The 18,611-nt window shown below is 43.7% G+C and overlaps 1 protein-coding gene across 2 annotated transcripts in view; it reads left to right on the top strand.

Annotated features, from left to right (window-relative positions):
• The window catches only part of LEKR1 (leucine, glutamate and lysine rich 1), a 279,264-nt gene that overhangs the window by 215,870 nt on the left and 44,783 nt on the right, over positions 1-18,611 (top strand). The gene's annotated exons all lie outside the window — the stretch shown is intronic.

Here is an 18,611-nt window from a genome sequence, read left to right as displayed (position 1 = left end):
TCACTCTCTACAATGGTAAGTACAGCTCGGATTTTTTTTTTTTTTTAAATAAATTTTTATTGGAATTTTCACAGTACATTGGAGTAGGGCAGAATAAGTTGATCCGTACACAGTCATGTACTAGTAAAGAAAAAGATAAAATAGAAATAAACGCACAATTAAACCAACGGTACAGTGATTACCTGTATAACAATGTTACATTAGCAGGAGGATGTGACAGTACAAAACCTAGTGCTTGAAGGAGCGGAAGCAACATTTGGAGCATTAGAAATGTAATATAGAGCTAAAACAATGAAACAAACAGTAACCTCGGATATTAAACTGGCTGCTGAGGTGGCAATGGGTGATATTCACAGATAAAAGGTAAGAAGGGGTCATGAACGTCAAGGAGTAACTAGCATATGGTGCCATGGTTCAGGGTGGCAGAAACGTAGAAGGGTCAGACAGATTGGATACTTTGAGGCTGCCTAGCGAGTTTGCAAGGTTCTGTTTGAGATACCAATCTGTATAGCGGAATGGTTGCATGAGTGTTTGCAAATCCTCTTGGTTGAAGGAATGTTCCATGAATTTTCGCCATCTCGTAAAGAATCGTGAGGTGGACCGAAAGTTCAACACGATGGTGTCCAACCTCTCCAGATAGAAAAGTGACATGAGGGCTTTTTTCACTGCTGGTAGCTTTGGCGGTGATGGGTTGATCCAATGGGACATTATAGTCCTGCGGGCCACCAGAAGGCAGACCTGCGTCCAGTGAGAGATGGGAAGCAAGCTCTTTGTCGATGGCGTGGTCGGGGGTGGGTCAGATCCGAATAGGCATAACAGGAAATGTCTGGGGACCCGTATTTTGGCAATCCTGTAGATATAGGTCAAAACAGAGTCCCAGTATTTAACAATAGGTTTGCACTCCCAGAAGCGGTGAAGCAGCGTAGGGCGAGGGGTGGAACACCAAGGGCACCGCTCCTGGGTTGGTTCAGCTTTGTTGATACGGAAAGGGTAGTATGCTCTATGAATAATTTTGAATTGAGTCTCACGCCATGTTTCCGAAATTACGAGTTTGTGCACTCGCCTGTAACCGTCAAGGATTTTCTCAGAAAGGCTCTCATCTTCAAATATTTGGGACCATTTCTGAAAGGGCTTAAGACGATACTTGGCAGACTGATGTTCAATAAGGTGAGAGTATAGGGCGGAGATGGAGTAGTCATTCCTGCGTAGTACAGCATCAATAAAGGACTTTTGCAAGGGATCAGTCCCAGGGCTGTAGCATGAGCGCAAATAACTGACCAATTGGTGGTAGAAGAAGGCATGTGTCGCTGGTAGAGAGAATTCCCTTGACAGGGTTTGAAATGTCTTAAACTTGCCAGGGGCATTGAGATACATCGATGAAATGTTGGTAAGGCCCCTAATGTTCCACTGTTCAAAGGCTTTGTGTAGAGTGGAGGGGAGGAACATTGGGTTGCCTAGTATTGGCAGGTGGCATGAAACGCTGGAGGGCAACCCCAGCAGCCTCCGCACCTCCCTCCAGGCTATAACTGTATCTTTGATGAGTACACTTGACCTGAGGCACGTCGGTAATTTGTTGGGATTTGAATGAAGAATGGCTGGTAGAGTATATGGGAAGGTCGAGGCACCCTCGAGCATGGTATTGGAGTATTTAGATCTGCCAGATAACCAATCAAGGCCCTGCCTAAGTAAGCATGCAAGATTATAGAAACGGATATTGGGCAGGCCCGCCCCACCCTCAGACTTCGGGAGACACAGTTTTTGCAGGGCAATGCGCGGTTTCTTGCGAGACCATAGGAAGGCAGACAATGCTTTATGGATCCTTGTTACGTCAGAATGTTTCAATAAGAGAGGTATGGTCTGCATAGGATAGAGTAGGCGTGCAAACGACACCATTTTAAAGAGGTGACATCTCCCAAAGAGTGAGAGGGGGAGGGCCGCCCAAGCCTCCAGCTCCTTTACAATTTTAGATATTAACGGTGGGAAGTTCAGTGTGTATAAAGTGGAAGGTTCTCGGCCGATGTGAATGCCTAGATATGTAATGTGGTGCGCCGCTATGGCAAAGGGGGATTGAAGTCGCCATTTGGCAGCCATTTTGGGCTGAAGCGATAAAATTTCGCTTTTGTCAAAATTAATTCGAAAACCAGAACACAGTCTGAAAGTATGAAATAGTTGCCGTAACCTGTCAAAGTCGGCGAGGGGTTGTGTAGAAAATAACAATATGTCGTCAGCAAATAGGGCGGAACGGAGAGATTGGGGACCTATTGTAATGCCACTGACCCCGTCCGGGGAATTGAGTAGTCGTGATAAAGGCTCGATAGCAATATTGAAAAGTAGAGGGGAAAGGGGGCAGCCTTGTCTTGTTCCTTTCGTCAGGGGGATCGTGTCAGAGATAAAGTCAGGGGTGACCAGGCGCGCAGTAGGGGATTCATACATTCGCTGTAAAAAACGCACAACTGGACCCGAGAAACCAAAATCTGTCATCACCCGGAACAGCCAGGACCAACTGATATTGTCAAAGGCCTTCTCGGCATCAAGTGACATTATGGCAACGTCTTGGTCTGGGTTCATTTTAGCATATTCCAACGCCATTAGAACCTTCCGTATATTTAGAGTGGCTGAGCGTCCCTGGACAAATCCTGACTGTGCCGGGTGTAGAATAAAGGGAAGTAGGTGGGCTAAGCGGGACGCAATAATCTTGGATAGTATTTTTACATCCACATTGATTAGCGAAATTGGGCGGTATGATCCCGGAAGCGAGGGGTCCTTACCTTTTTTGGCCAGCAATCTAATATGTGCCTGCGTGCCCGTAGGGAGATAAGGGCCCCCATCCCACATGTTTGCATATACATGCTTCAGTGTATCAGGAATAAAGTCTTTAGTTAGTTTGTAGAATTCGGCCGTGTAACCGTCCGGGCCTGGAGCTTTAGCAGAGGTCAAGCATTTGATCGTCTGTTGGATGTCTTCAACAGTTATGGGTGCGTTAAGAGCAGCTAAGTGGTCCTCTTGGAGTTTGGGCAGTCGGACCTTAGCCAGAAGGGCTTCGGCAGCGGGCTGGTCAGTCGGATCTGCCGAGTACAGAGTTGTATAATAGTCAACCAATATTTTACTAATTTCAGTAGGCGAGGTAACCAGGGTGCCAGCTGGATCCTTTAGGGCAGAGATATGGGTGGGCCGCCTTGGCCCCGTGCATAGCTTTGCCAGCAGTTTACCCGCTTTGTTACCAAACCTATGAAAATGTAAATTAGAATAGGAGTTTTTAACCAGTTCTTGTTGTTCGGCCCAGAGGTCAAATTCTCGTTTGGCTTTTCTCCACGCGCGTATGTTATCAGGCGTACGGTGAAGTGTAAGTAGTTCATGCGCTGAGCGTAGAGTGTCACTCGCTAGCAGATAATGTTGTCTGGCATTCCTCTTAAATTGAGTGGTGTAGGAGATTATTTTCCCTCTTAGGAAGGCTTTACCAGCCTCCCAGAACAGGTTTGGTTCCGTAAGGTGTGGTTCGTTAGTAGAGGTATATTCCGTCCACGCTTCATAAAGCATGTGGCGGAAGTCCTCATTATCCGCCAGGTATGAGGGAAAGCGCCATACGCGTGAGGGAGAAGAAGGTTGGGGATTAACCAATTGGACCGCAATGGGGCTGTGGTCTGAGATTCTGGCGTCAGCGATTTCCGAGTCGCATAGCAATGGGAGAAGTGTGGGGGAGGCAAAAAAGTAATCAATGCGGGAAAAAGAGTTGTGAGGCGGGGAGTAAAAGGTATAATCCCGGTCCGTCGGGTGTGCTAACCGCCACACATCAATTAAGTGCATGGAGTCTATGGCATGCGTTAGGAGCGTTGGGATCGAGGTCGGTTCGGCATGTCCGGTCGTTTTATGTGCAGTGTCGCCCACTCGGTCAAGTGTCTTGGACATAACCGAATTAAAGTCCCCTCCCACTAGATGTAAAGTACTCGGGGCAGCTAGTATCCAGGCCACCAAGTCCTGAAAGAACGAGGTGTCCGGTGAATTGGGTGCGTATATGTTAGTGATGGCTACGTCCTTGCCAGCTAAGGTCAGGTGTAGCGTGATTTTACGGCCTATCAGGTCAGTCTGAACGTCCTTAAAAGTGTGTTTCAGGTTCTTATGTAGGAGAATGGCCACTCCAGCCTTGCGCCCCACGGCTGGCGATCCATATACAGTTCCCACCCACAATTTGCGCAGTCGGGTCAAGTCATCTGCGGAGAGATGGGTCTCCTGAAGCAGGGCCACATCCGTCCGGAGACGCTTCAAGTGTCTAAGAATGGACATGCGCTTACTTGGAGAGCGAAGCCCCTTAACGTTCCATGACACAATCTTCAGGTGATTCCCATCGGTTGAGGAGGCCATGTCTGGGCTGGAGGTATGTATTGAGCTCGAAGCGTGGAATGAAGTATGCCTTCCGGCATCGCGTCATCAATCCGAGGGTCACCCAAATATTGTAAGCATCCTAAGGTTACAGATATAAAACAGGTAAACACAACCAGTGTAAACAGTAAACCAATACAATACATAAACAACAACATAAAGGTCCAGTGCCTAAGGCACCTATCAAACATGGAGGACCTCACTTTTTTCCTCATGAGAGTAAAGCGCATGGCAAAACCCCCGCCATTCGCCCACTCCCTTCCGTAAGGTTAAAGTATGAGCTTCAGAGGAGTAGGGGGGGGGGAGGGTGGAGGAGGAGAGGAGAGAAAAAAAAAAAAAAAAAAAGGGGAAAGGGGGGGGGGGGGGTAAGAGGGCGCTAGCTAACTGAGTGGGGAAGAGTTGCTAATCAGGGCAGAGATGGGCGAGCGGCTTAAGTTCTGGGAATCTGCAGTGCATGTAGAGAGTCAACTCAAAAAGGGAGAAAGAGTGATGATAATACTACCCATCTCTTATGGGTCTCCGTCGACAGATAGTCTTCAAGACACTGTTTCAGTGGCTGTTTGAAGGATCCGTCCGAGGAGCAACGCGACTCCGCTTGTATGGTTGTTTGATCGGGCTGCCAGGCTGCTTGCGGGATGTAGAAGAAGTGGCCGGTGACGAGGAGGAGTCCTCTGCAGAGTTGGTGTGATCCATTCCGGCGTCGGCCGACGCAAGGTAGCGATCCGCTTCTTCAGGCGATGAGAAAGTGAGGTGCTCCCCTGACTTAGTTTGGATGCGCAAGGTGGCCGGATACCCCAGGGAGAATTTTACTTGATCACGGTGCAGAGCTGTGCAGATTGCGGAGAAAGCCTTGCGCTGTTTCATCACCTCGATGGAGTAATCAGCAAACAGCAGTAGTTTTGATCCATCCAGCGAGAGGGAGCGCGTGCGGCGGAATGCCTGCATTATGGCGGTTTTATCTGCGTAGTTCAGATATTTAACAATGACATGTCTGGGTTTGGTGCGGCTCTCCATGTATTGACCGATGCGATGGGCGCGTTCAACCGCGCAGGGTATGCGGAGTCCCAGTTGCTCAGGGATAACTTTAGCGCATATGTTAGCGAGCTGGTTATTAGAAACTGATTCTGGCAGTCCAATAATGCGCATATTGTTCCTCCTTGAACGATTCTCAAGGTCGTCTAACTTGCTCCATAACTCCCTGTTTTCAGCGGTTATGCGAGCTAAAATGGCGGACTGAGCAGTGGAATCATCTTCCAGGGAGGATATTCTGTCCTCCGCCTGTGCAATTCTCTGGGCCTGTGACTGCACTTCCAGGTGAAGCTGCTCAAGCCCCCTTTGTACAGCGGCATCTACTGTGGCAGCTAGAGTGGGTCCCAGCAGGGCGACCACCTGATGGGCAATGTCCGCTGGTGATGCTGGGTCATTTGCCTGAGTGTCCGGGGCAGCGTGTGCCTGAGGAGACTCCTCCGTATGCAGCGCGGCCGCCATCTTGGCTGTGCCTGGAGCCGCGTCTCCCGCGGGAGGTGTGGAGGAGACCGCTCGAGCGTACGATCGCTCTACAAAGCGATCCATATGTGCCCGCTCTGGATCGGGGGTGAGGGAGGGACACCTCGAAGCTCTGGCCGGGCTCTGTGGCAGAAAACGGGAGGATGGCGGCGGGAGCGGTGTCTGTCTATCGCCCTCTCATGCGGCGCCGGAACCGGAAGTCCCAGCTCGGATTTTAAAACAACTAGCCGATTCCCCTAGACAAAATGAGCATCAATCTAAGGGTAAAAAAAATGTATGGGTGAACTCCCACTTTAATATTTGACTGGTAATTATCCAAGGTAGCCTTATGCCTTGTACACACCATCATTTTTCCTGACGTGCAAAAAGCCGTTGTTTTTCCTTACGTGATTCCTCTCCAGCCTGACTTGCATACACACGTTCATGCAAAAAAAAACGTCCGACCAAAGAGCAGTGACGTACAACACGTACGACAGGACTATAAAGGGGAAGTTCCTTTCAAATGGCGCCACCCTTTGGGCTGCATACTTGATTCTGAGCATGCACGGTTTTTTCCCCTTGGAAAAGCATACACACAACCGTTTTTCGTGACAAGAAAAAGACTGATGGGAAACACGACGAGAAAAAAGAGAGCTGGTGTTGTTTTTATTTTCTAAAATAGATAGTGCAGCGCTTAAAAGTCCAAAAAATAGAAAGTCCAAAATGAATCTTTTCTAAAGTGACTGGTGATGAGTAGAAATCATGCAGGTGCTGTAGCGTGAAAATCAGAAGAAGAGACACCTCCACCAACGGTAGTAATGGCCGCTCACCTCACAGATATGACCCTCTGTTAGATAAGGTCATAAACAGCATTCCCATAAGGGTATCTCCAAAAGGAAATCCAGCAATGATACAATATTGGTCTCCAAAGCAAGGTCAGCAATCAAGCATCAGATTATTTTTTGTTTCATTTATTTTCTCTTACGTCACTTTAATGCTTTAACTTGATTGTGTCATATCTCCATTCCTGAATAGAAAGCTTAGACTGGAAATCATGGCCTCTTTGGGAGGAGAATGACCTGGACAGGACTGACTTCTGTCACCTCAGACACGGCAGCGACAATTCCAGAATTGTCGCTGCCGTGTCTGAGGTGACAGAAGTCTTGATGGATTGAGATCTGACAACTCATTGTTGTGTCCCTCAAATCATTCTTGAACCATTTTTGCAGTGTGGCAGCGCACATTTTTCTGCTGAAAGAGATCACTGCTATTAAGGAATGCCATTTCCATGAAGGGATGTACTTGGTCAGCAACAATTTTTATGCAGGTGGTATGTGTCAAAGTAATGTCCACATGAATGGCAGGACCAGCAGAACCTTGCGCAAAGCATCGCACTGCCTCCGCTGACTTGCCTTCTTCCCATACTGCATCCTGGTGCCATGTTTTCCCCAGGTAAACAATGCACACACCTGGCCATCCACATGATGTAAGAGAAAACATGGTTCAAGTGGCCAGGTTACCTTCTTCCATTGCTCTGTGGTCCAGGTCTGATGTTCATTAAAGGAGATTTTGGCTGTGCACACGGGTCAGCATGGGCACCTGTCTATGGCTACGTAGGCATATGCACAACAAACTACAATGCCCATTTTTTCTCCTTTTAACACATCAACCTCAGGGACAACATGTTTATTTTATTTGCTGCCTAATATATCCCACTGACTTTCAGAAGCCATTGTAACAAGATAATCAATGTGTATATATATATATATGTATATATATATATATATATATATATATATATATATATATATATATATATACACCACAACTGCATGTTTATCTGTTTGCCTGGAGATTATTTCAGGTACTACAAAGGCATACATTTAATTTTTACATAGTGACAACCTGTGCCCATCTTCTTTCACATCCTTCTCTGCTTTTCATGAATGCTTAAATAAAAGACGTTGGCTTTGCTTTCTCAATTGGCCGTCTTTCAGAAGGCTGAATGCCTGATATTCTGTAAATATTTGGAAAACACAACAACATTTCATGCTAAGGCTCCATTCACATATGCACTATGGGCCAGATTCTCGTAGAATCTGTGGCGGCATAGCGTAAGCCATTTACACTACACCGCCGCAAATTACTGGAGCAAGTGCCGTATTCTCCAAGCACTTGCTCCGTAATTTGCAGCGGCATAGTGTAAATGGCCCGGCGTAAGGCCGCGTAATTCAAAGGGGGCGGCTTGTATTTAAATTAAGCGCGCCCCCGCGCCGATCGAACTGCGCATGCGCCGGGCGTAAAAATAGCCCAGTGCGCATGCTCCAGCTCACGACGGAAAACGTCAATGACGCCGACGTGAGCGTCATTGACGTAAAGTCCTATTAGCGAACGAGTTAGGAAAACGACGGAAAAAGACGACGCTGACCCGACGCCATACTTAACATGGCATACGACGGACCTTCGTAAACTTACCCCTCATATAGCAGGGGCAAGTTTACGCTTGCGTAAATAGCTAATTTGCATAGACGATGGGGAAAACTACGAGGCCTCACCTAGCGGCAGGAAAAAAAATTGCATTTAAGATCTGACAGCGTAAGAGCCTTACGCCTGTCAGATCTAATGGATATCTATGCGTAACTGATTCTAAGAATCAGTCGAATAGATACAACGGCCCAGATTAGGAATTGAGAATCTGGGCCAGTATTTTCAAAAGTATTGGGACGCCTGCCTTTACACACACATTAACTTTAATGGCATTCCAGTCTTAGTATGTAGGGTTCAATATTGAGTTGGCCCACCCTTTGCAGCTATAACAGCTTCAACTCTTCTGGGAAGGCTGTCTACGAGGACTTCCTGAATGTTTTATATAATTTTTTTAAATTAAGAGTCTATGTAGAATACTAGATTATGGGCCAGATTCACAAATGAGATACGACGGCGTTTCTCCTGATACGCCGTCGTATCTCTGTTTCTATCTATGCGACTGATTCATAGAATCAGTTACGCATAGATAGCCAGAAGATCCGACAGGTGTAATTGTTTTACACCGTCAGATCTTAGGATGCAGTACCGCGGCCGCCGCTGGGGGGAGTTTGTGTCGTAAACCAGCGTCGGGTATGCAAATTAGGAGTTACGGCCGATCCACGACGGTTTTTCGCGTTCGCTACGTCGCTGCTAGTATATTTTCCCGTCCCATAGTTACACTTTTTTTTTGGTGCCTTAACTTTAGTCAGCAAGTGTATTGCTGTCTAAAGTATGGCCGTCGTTCCCGTTGAAACTTAAAAATCAACGTCGTTTGCGTAAGCCGTCCGGGAATACGGAAGTACACTACGCGCGTCGCCGTTAAAAAAAATGACGTCACGGCGCGCAAAGCACGGCGGGAGTTAGGAAACGGAGCATGCGCAGTAGGTCCGGCAGGTGAGCGTGCCTAATTTAAATGGCACACGCCCATTTGAATTGGCCCGCCTTGCACCGGAGGCCGCGGGCGTGGGTTTTCATCGCAAGTGCTTGGTGAATCAGGCACTTGCGATGAAAAATTGCGGCGGTGTAACTTATCTAGGATAAGTTACGCCGCCGCAATTCTACGTGAATCTGGCCCAATGTTTCTAGTTGTGTAAAGGAATAGCTTTTACTTTTAGCATTATATTAATCTATGAACTCATGTTGCATATAGGCAATATAATGTTTACTTTTATAATGTTTCTTCGACTACATTGAGTACAGAGAGTGTACCGAGTGATTGGTTGTTAACATAATACAGACATGAGGCTAGATTCACATAGATCAGCGGATCTTTAGATCCGCGTGATCTATGTGATTTAAGATCCGCTGCCGCAAGTTTGAGAGGCTAGTGGGTAATTCACAAACCACTTACCTCCAAACTTGCGGCAGCGGATCGTAAAACCCCCGGCGGAATTCAAATTCCGCGGCTAGGGGGAGTGTACTATTTAAATCCGTCCCCGCGCCATTTTAAATGAGCATGCGCTGTCCGTGAAATTTCCCGGCGTGCATTGCTACCACTGACGTCGCTAGGACGTCAGTGGTTTCGGCGTGAGCGTAACTTGCGGCGCACGGGTTTCTGAATCGGCGTACACAAACAACGTAAAAAAATTCTAAATCGACGCGGGAACGACGGCTATACTTAACATTGGCTGCGCCTCATAGAAGCAGGGGTAAGTATACGCCGGGAAAACCGCTACGGAAACGTCGTAACAACACTGCGTCGGGTCCGCATACGTTCGTGAATTGGCGGATCTCGCTGATTTACATATTATTCAGTGTAAATCAGCGAGAACGCCCCCCCACGGCCATTTTTAAAATGCAGTTAAGATAGTTACACCTGTCGGATCTTAGGCATATCTATGCGTAACTGATTCTGTGAATCAGTCGCATAGATACGACCGGCCTAAGTCAGAGATACGACGGCGTATCAGGAGAATCTGACCCTTTGTGTATATATCTAAAAAATCTGAGGTTCATCATCCAGTTTTTGCAAGTTTAAATAAATAAAATGTGATTGTCATTATGATACCTGCATATATAAACCATTGTACCATGATCAATGCATATCTAAAACCAGAAACAAAAATTGTAAATATTTCAGCTTATCAGTCCTTTTGAGCCCTTTCAGACTGCCAGTGCCCGGGTGGAAGCGGTAAAGCGCCGCTAAAACTAGCGTCGCTTTTAACCCCCGCTAGCGGCCGAATAAAGGGTTAAAAGCGTCCTCAAAGAGCCACTGCCAAGGCGTTTTGCAGGCACTTTGACGGCTCTGCCCATTGATTTCAATGGGCAGGGGCACTTTAGGAGCGGTGTATACGCTGCTCTTAAAGCGCCTTAGAGAAGCTGCTTGCAGGACTTTTTTTGAAGTCCTGCCAGTGCAGCACCCCAGTGTGAAAGCCCTAGGTCTTTCACACTGGGATTACAGATGAGGCTTTTTTTAGGTGCTTTACAGGCACTATTTTTAGCGCTAAAGCGCAGGGCTCTGTACTGTGATTCAGGTGCCCCCTACCTGGAAATACTGGATCATAGACATGGATGTGATCTAGCACAGGGTGGCCGCCCTGCTGGAGTAAAAGGCATAGGGCAGTCAGCTAGTAATATATGATATACCTGTGGGCTATTTGCAGTTTCCCTGAAGCCTGGCAAAGCAACTACTATGCATCTGCCTGCTCCTGCATTGAAGCCAGAGTGTGTGGTTCATTGAGCATGCCCCCAATAGCACAAGAGTAAGCACGCTTCCACTTTCACTCAACCTCAAACATGCAGTGTGCACTTCCTACTGCTGTCGCAGCAGCAGCTGAGTGCAACATGTTGTGACAGGGGAGGGAAATCACACTGCGCTTGTGCATTAGTGTGAAAGAGGGAGATTGCTTGTTCCTGTGATGCCTGGGGTCTGCTGAACAGATCATCTGACCTCGCTTCTCCGCAGAACCGAATGGTAGTTTTCTGAGCAACCTTCATGGAAGTGGTGCTTGGCCTACAGGTTTATCCTTTAAACCCTTCACCCTGACCGTATGCAAATTTGCGTTTCATTGCTTGAAGGGGTTATTCCGGAGTAATGCCTGCAGCTGCAGGCATCACTCCAGTACTGTTTTTTAAATCGGGTGTTTGGCTCTTTAGTGATAACAACCAATGCGGCTTAAAGCCGCTTAACTGTTATCCTAAAGGAGCTGGAGGGGACATCGTTCCCTTCCGCGCTCTTCCTGGGAGACCCGAATCACCAGACAGCACATCCGCCAGGTAGGCCGAGACCCATACGAAGCCGGATTCGACTCCGAACGGTCTCCAATGTAAAATCACAGAAGCGACGTCATGACGTTACTTCGGGTTTACTCGGCTGCCAATGGCACTGATTTTAAAAAAATTACAGGATTCAGAATTGCCGTTTTTGGCATTCTGAATACTTTTAAGTGCAAAGGCGGATCTTTTAGACCACCAATGCCTCCATAAAGAGTACCTGTAACTGCCTATTACTGTCACAAGTGATGTTTACATTCCTTGTGACAGCAATGAAAGTGATCAGATTTTTTAAGGGGACAATGTAAAAAAAAAAAAAAAAAAATAGGAAAACAAAACACAAATTTAAAGTGCCCCGTCCCCGCGTGCTCGCGCAGCAAAGAAAAGTGGCGCCCGCAAATGTAAACGGAGTTCAAATCACACATGTGAGATTTCGCCGTGATTGTCAGAGTGAGAGCAATAATTCAATTATTCTAGCATCAGACCTCCTCTGTAACTCTAACCTGGTAACCGTAAAAAAAAAAAATTAAAGCGTCGACTATGGAGATTTTTAGGTATGTGTAATTTCAAATCATGACATGTTACATATCTATTTACTCTGCGTTACATTATCTTTCGCATTATGCAAAAAAAATTGGGCTAATTTTACTGTTTCGATTTTCATCATCAATTCATAAATTATATACAGTACAGTCATATAAATGATTAAGTACACCCTGTGGAAATTGTTGACTTTTTTAAAATATTTGAAAAGACAAACATTCGATTTTTGTTCAAACAGTGTCTACAGATAAAGATGATATACTTGAATAAAAACACAAGAAAAAGTACCCTTCAATCCTTTATTCAAGAAATAATTAATAGATGGAATGGCATACTGTGGAAATCATAGTTTCACCCTAAGACCCCTTTCACACTGAAACGTTTTTACAGCGTTTTAGCGTTAAAAATAGCGATATTAAAATGCTCATAAAACGCTCTCCGTGCATCTCAATGGACCCTTTTACACTGAGTCCTGCAAGCAGCATCTTTGGAGCAGCTTTTGGGCGCTCCAAAGATGGTCATTTTTACCATTTTTACCATTTTCTCTGTGCAGAATTCCATCTTTTGCAAGGTTTTTGTGGATTTTCTTGCATTAACTGCATGCTCTAAGTCCCAGGATTTTCAGGGGGATCAAATGAGGGCTTTGACTAGTGTAGTCAATAACCCTCTATTTCTTCTATTTGAGCCTTTCTTTGGTGGATTTGCTAGTGTGCTTCACATCATTATTGTGTCATTATCACCCATTTCTGGTTCAACAAATGGGTAAAGATGGTCTCACATTCTCATCAAGCACACTTTGATAAGATGCAGAGAATATATAGTTGACTCAATAACTGCAATTTGCCCAGACCCAAAAAGCAGTAAAGCAACCCAAAACCATAACCAAGAAAATGTTAAAAACTGCCGTGATGTGGTGCTTCCGAATCGCTTTTCAGGCGTTTTCGAAGCGTGGCCTATTCATTGCAATGGGCAGGGACGTGTGGGGAGCGCTGTATACAGCGCTCCCAACCTGCCCCAAAGATGCTACTTGCAGGACTTTTCCGAACGTCCCACAAACGCACTGCCCCAGTGTGAAAGCACCCAATGCAGAGAATGTGAGGCAGTTTTCAGGCACTATTTCTAGCGCTAAAGCACCTGAAAACTGCCTCAGTGTGAAAGGGGTCTAAGTACGACCTCAGGGTTGCTACCCCCCCAGACTCCCTTCTAAAAATTGGCAATGTTATCCAGTGGCAAAACCAGCCTTGAAATCGAACCTGTCCCGGAATAATCACTAATTGGACTTGTCAGTAAGCAAAAAGAAAAAAAGTTCCTTTAGAGCCACTGTTAGCTGTCACATAGAGGGGGATATCTGCCTGGTTGTGACAGTAATAACATAAAAATAAATAAAATGGAATTAAGTAAACCAAAAATCATAGATTTACACATGCAGTACCATGACAAGTATATTAATGTTTCAGCATAAGCCAACTATTTTTATTATCGCCTACCCCTAATTCACAAGTGCATACAATTTTATAGATCCATGTGTTATGACTAGCTTTATACAGTTTTACTTGTTACATGTCACTGAAATTGTGTAATTTAGATTGTATTGGATGCATCTAATAACAGACGTTATGTCATTTCTAATAAAATTACAGGCTTGACAAACATGTGTAGGAGTATTGTGGGATGTAAAAAAACATGATATACTATCTTTAATTTCTTTAGTGATATACTATCTTTAATTTCTTTAGTGGTTAAAGTGGATGTAAACCCTCACATACACAGAGATTAAACAAATCTTGCTTGTCCCCTCCCCTTTCCTGACCTGCCGGGCTGCATGCTCGGATAAGGGTCTGGTATCGATTTTTATTTTATTTTTTTGGGCGTGGTGTTCTGCCTAAAATTTGAATTCATACCAGACCCGAAGGGCCTGGTATGGGCTGGGGGGAACCCTTGTCGTTTTTTTCTTTCTTTTTCTTACCAGGACTTTTTTTTATTCAGCTGTCAGCGAGAAAACCCATTGACAGCTGATGACTCAATGTTTTTTTTAGGACATTGTGACCAGGTTCCCGACCCCGCTCCTTAGCAACCAGCTTACACTGCACCCTGATTGGGCAAAGCTTTGCCCAATCAGGGTGCAGAATGCTCAGTGCATTGCAGGGTGTTTGTCTGGGCGACCCCTCTGCAAATCTGCTCTCATGCTCGGGCCGAACCATTCACCCATCCCTACTAATATTAGAGGAGCTCAACACCAAAGAGAAATTACACCAAAAGCTTTGGAGGGAGATAAGTAAACACTACAGATATACAATGCTGGGAAAAAGGATTTGCCCCCTTTCTGTTTTCTTTTTTGCATATTTGTCACACTTAAATGGCTCAGATCATCAAACTAATTTTATTTTTACACAAAGATAACCCGAGTAAATACAAAATGCAGTTTTACATGATGGTTTTATTTATTAAGACAAAAAATCTGTCCAAACCTGCCTGGCTTTTTGTGAAAAAGTAATTGCCCCCTAAACCTAATAACTGGTTTTGCCACCCTTGGCGGCAACAACTGCAATCAAGCATTTGCAATAACTGGCAATCAGTCTTTCACATAGCTGTGGAGCAATTTATTCCCACTCTTCTTTGCAGAATAATTTTAATTCAGCCACATTGTAGGATTTTCCAGCATGAACAGCCTGTGTAAGGTCATGATACAGCATCGCAATTGGATTTAAGTCCGGGCTTTGACTAGACCACTCTGTTGGTATGATGTTCTTGTTGTATTCGTTGTATTTTTTTTATACCAGATGTAATGGGATGCGCACCTTCCAAAAAGTACATTTTTTGTCTCATTTGTCCACAGAATATTTGCCTAAAAGTCTTGGGGATAATCAAGATGTTTTGTGGTAAATGTGAGAAGAGCCTTTGTGTTCTTTTTGGTCAGCTGTGGCTTTGGCCTAGGAACTCTCCCATGGATGCCATTTTTACCCAGTCTCTTTCTTATTGTTGAATCACGAACACTGATCTTACCTGAGGCAAGTGAGGCCTGTAGTTCTTTAAAAGATGTTCTGGGTTCTTTTATGACCTCCTGGATGAGTCGTTGTCATGCTTTTGGAGTAATTTTTATAGGCCGACCACTCCTGGGAAGGTTCACCACTGTTCCAAGTTATCTCCATTTGTGGATAATGGCTCTCCCCCGTAGTTCACTGGAGTTCCAGAACCTTAGAAATGTCTTTGAAACCCTTCCTAGACCGATATATGTTTGTTTCTAATCGGTTCTTGATTTTTTTTAGTTTGTGGCATGATGTTTGGCTTTTTGTGATCTGTTAGTGTGCTTCACTTTGTCAGACAGTTTCTATTTATGTGTTTTCTTAATTCCACAGGTCTGGCAGTAACCAGGTCTGGGTGTGGCAAATGAAATTTAAGGCTGGCCATACATTATACAATTTTCTTGTACAACTTTTCTTTAGATTTACCAAAATCATATAATATGAGGTCACACCTAAACACTTTCAATTTGTATACAATCAGGCAGGCCCTTGCACTACATAGTTGAAGGTAAATCTAAAGAAAATTAAGTAAGAAAATTGTATGGTGTACGGCCAGCTTAACTCTGCTTTCCAAAAAATTGTGGTTAATCACACCCCATTCATAATTCAGCATGGGAGGGGGAAATTACTTTTTCACATAGGGCCAGGCAGGTTTGAACAGCTTTTTTCCCCTTAATAAATGAAATAATAATTTTAAAACTGCATCTTGGATTTACTTGGGTTATCTTTGTGTAATATTAACCTCCCTGGCGGTATTCCCGAGTCTGGCTCGGGGTGAATTTTTCATACCAAAAGCGGTATCCCCGAGCCAGACTCGGGATTGCATTGCAGGATACAGGGGGAAGTTACTTACTTTGTCCCTGGATCCTTCGATGTGTCCCCGCTGTGTCTCCTCGCTCGATTCACAGTGCCGCCGAGCTCCATTCCCTGCGACGTTACGATGCACAGGGACGGAGTTCGCGCCAAATTCAAAAAGTGAAAAACACATATACAGATTACAGTACTGTATGAAATAAATACACACCCCCTTTGTCCCTCGTGTTCTACACAGTGTCCTGCATGCAGTTTTATATAATAAAAACTGTTCTTTCTGCCTGGAAACTGGAGATTGTCCATAGCAATCAAAAAGTGTCCCTTTAAATCAAAAGTGATTTTAAAGCAGCTAGAAAACAGCGATAATAAATTAGATTCACTTGCAGAATTGAGCGATAGTGATTTGTGGGGAAATTCGTCATCAAACAATAAAAATAATGACAGCGACAATTCTGCAACTGAGCAAATTTCAGTGTTTTTGATTTGATTACATTATTGAATAATTTTTATTATAATTACATTATTATTTGTTATAATTATTTATAGTTATTTATTATATTATAATTTATGATTTTGTGTTTCAACTTTTATCATACCGGGATGTCTACTAGACTCTTGTTTGGACAGATTTGTGAGTTATTCCTAAGAATTGCAGGCCTACAATATAAAACACCAAATTTCCATGCAAAAAATTGTACTGCTTTTGGTACAAAATTCCAGACATAATAATACCGCCAGGGAGGTTAAAATTAGTTTGATGATCTGAATCATTTAAGTGTGAGAAATATGCAAAAGAAAAGAAAAAATCAGGAAGGGGGAAAATACTTTTTCACAGCACTGTACAGTGTATGCTTTGCTCAGATTCCATGACTGAGGTTTACAACCACTTTAAGTCTGCAGTGTGTTTTATTAGTAAACATGAATATATGGAAAACTCAGTCACCTAGGGCAGAAAACATTAGTATAATTACAGTATCAAATAAAATAAACTTGTTACAAGAACATTTGGTGAAAGGTAAGTGATCGAAAGTCCTCTATAACATAAGGCACCTCATCCCAGATAGATTAAATGGAAGGTTTGGAGAGGATAGAGGATTATAGCGGTGCCAATTATAAAAACCAGACGTATTGTTATATCAAAAATAGAAAATTGTATTTGTTTCATTCTAGAGCTTTGTCTTTGAGATTATCAAGTCCTAAAACCCCTGAAGAAGCCTAAGGGCGAAACTAGTAGGGTAGACTTGTTCAAGAAAAAAATTTGTCTCCATAATTAGCTCCCACCAATGAATGTTACCAAATTTATTTTAAATTTTGTATGAATCGAATAAAATGTTCTATTTTTGATATAACAATACGTCTGGTTTTTATAATTGGCACCGCTATAATCCTCTATCCTCTCCAAACCTTCTTGTTACAAGAACAATTTACAGGCAGCAATAAATTAGTATCAGAGAACTATAATAGTCAACAGCAACTGAAAGCAATGAACAGACTGCCCTCTAATAATACAGTATAATTTATACTGACATAGTATAGTATCATATATACTGTCATAAAAAGGTCTCATGAATAAACATAATTATATTATAATAAACATGATGAATATGTAGCTCTGCAAAAGTCCAAAAACAAATGTGATGTACCTTTGTATGATTAGCATTTTAGACTTTTTCTTGGTTGCTGGGAAATAAACAATGAAAGGGAAAGCTTTGAGTGACATGTAGAATTTTATAATTGGAGGAAGTAAAAGTATGTGGTATCTCAAGAGGAAGCAATTATTGTTTTCATGCTAGTGTCCTTTCTTTGTTATTTTCATAAATAAACATGTATAAATAAGTGTGTGTATATATATATATATATATATATATATATATATATATATATATATATATATATATATATATATATATATATATATATATATACACATATACAGGGTGGGCCATTTATATGGATACACCTTAATAAAATGGGAATGGTTGGTGATATTAACTTCCTGTTTGTGGCACATTAGTATATGTGAGGGGGGAAACTTTTCAAGATGGGTGGTGACCACGGCGGCCATTTTGAAGTTGGCCATTTTGATTCCAACTTTTGTTTTTTCAATAGGGAGAGGGTCATGTGACACATCAAACTTATTGGGAATTTCACAAGAAAAACAATGGCGTGCTTGGTTTTAACGTAACTTTATTCTTTCATGAGTTATTTACAAGTTTCTGACCACTTATAAAATGTGTTCAATGTGCTCTCCAGTGACATGCGGCGAGTGCTACGCTGTGGGCTCTTGCTGAATGAAGCTAGGACAGCCACTGATGTTTCTTAATTAGACCCCTTTCACACTGGATACGCCTATAGTGGAGCGTTAAAATCGCGGTAAAACACTAACATTAAGCAGACTGTGATTTCAAGATGTTCTGTTCAAACTCTTTTGAAGAATCACAAAGAAATGGTCAATGTTGAGGATCGTGGACGCAGTGGTCAGCCAAGGAAAGACACATCAAGCTTACTTCCCTTTGATATTGAAATATGCCCAGCAGTGCCATCAACACAGACCTGGCAGAAACCAGTACTCAGGTACACCCATCTACTGTCTGGAGAAGTCTGGCCAGAAGTGGTCTTCATGGAAGAATA

This window comes from Rana temporaria, chromosome 4 (genome assembly GCF_905171775.1).
Source record: "Rana temporaria chromosome 4, aRanTem1.1, whole genome shotgun sequence".
NCBI lineage: Eukaryota > Metazoa > Chordata > Amphibia > Anura > Ranidae > Rana > Rana temporaria.
This window is presented reverse-complemented; position numbering and strand designations above follow the sequence as displayed.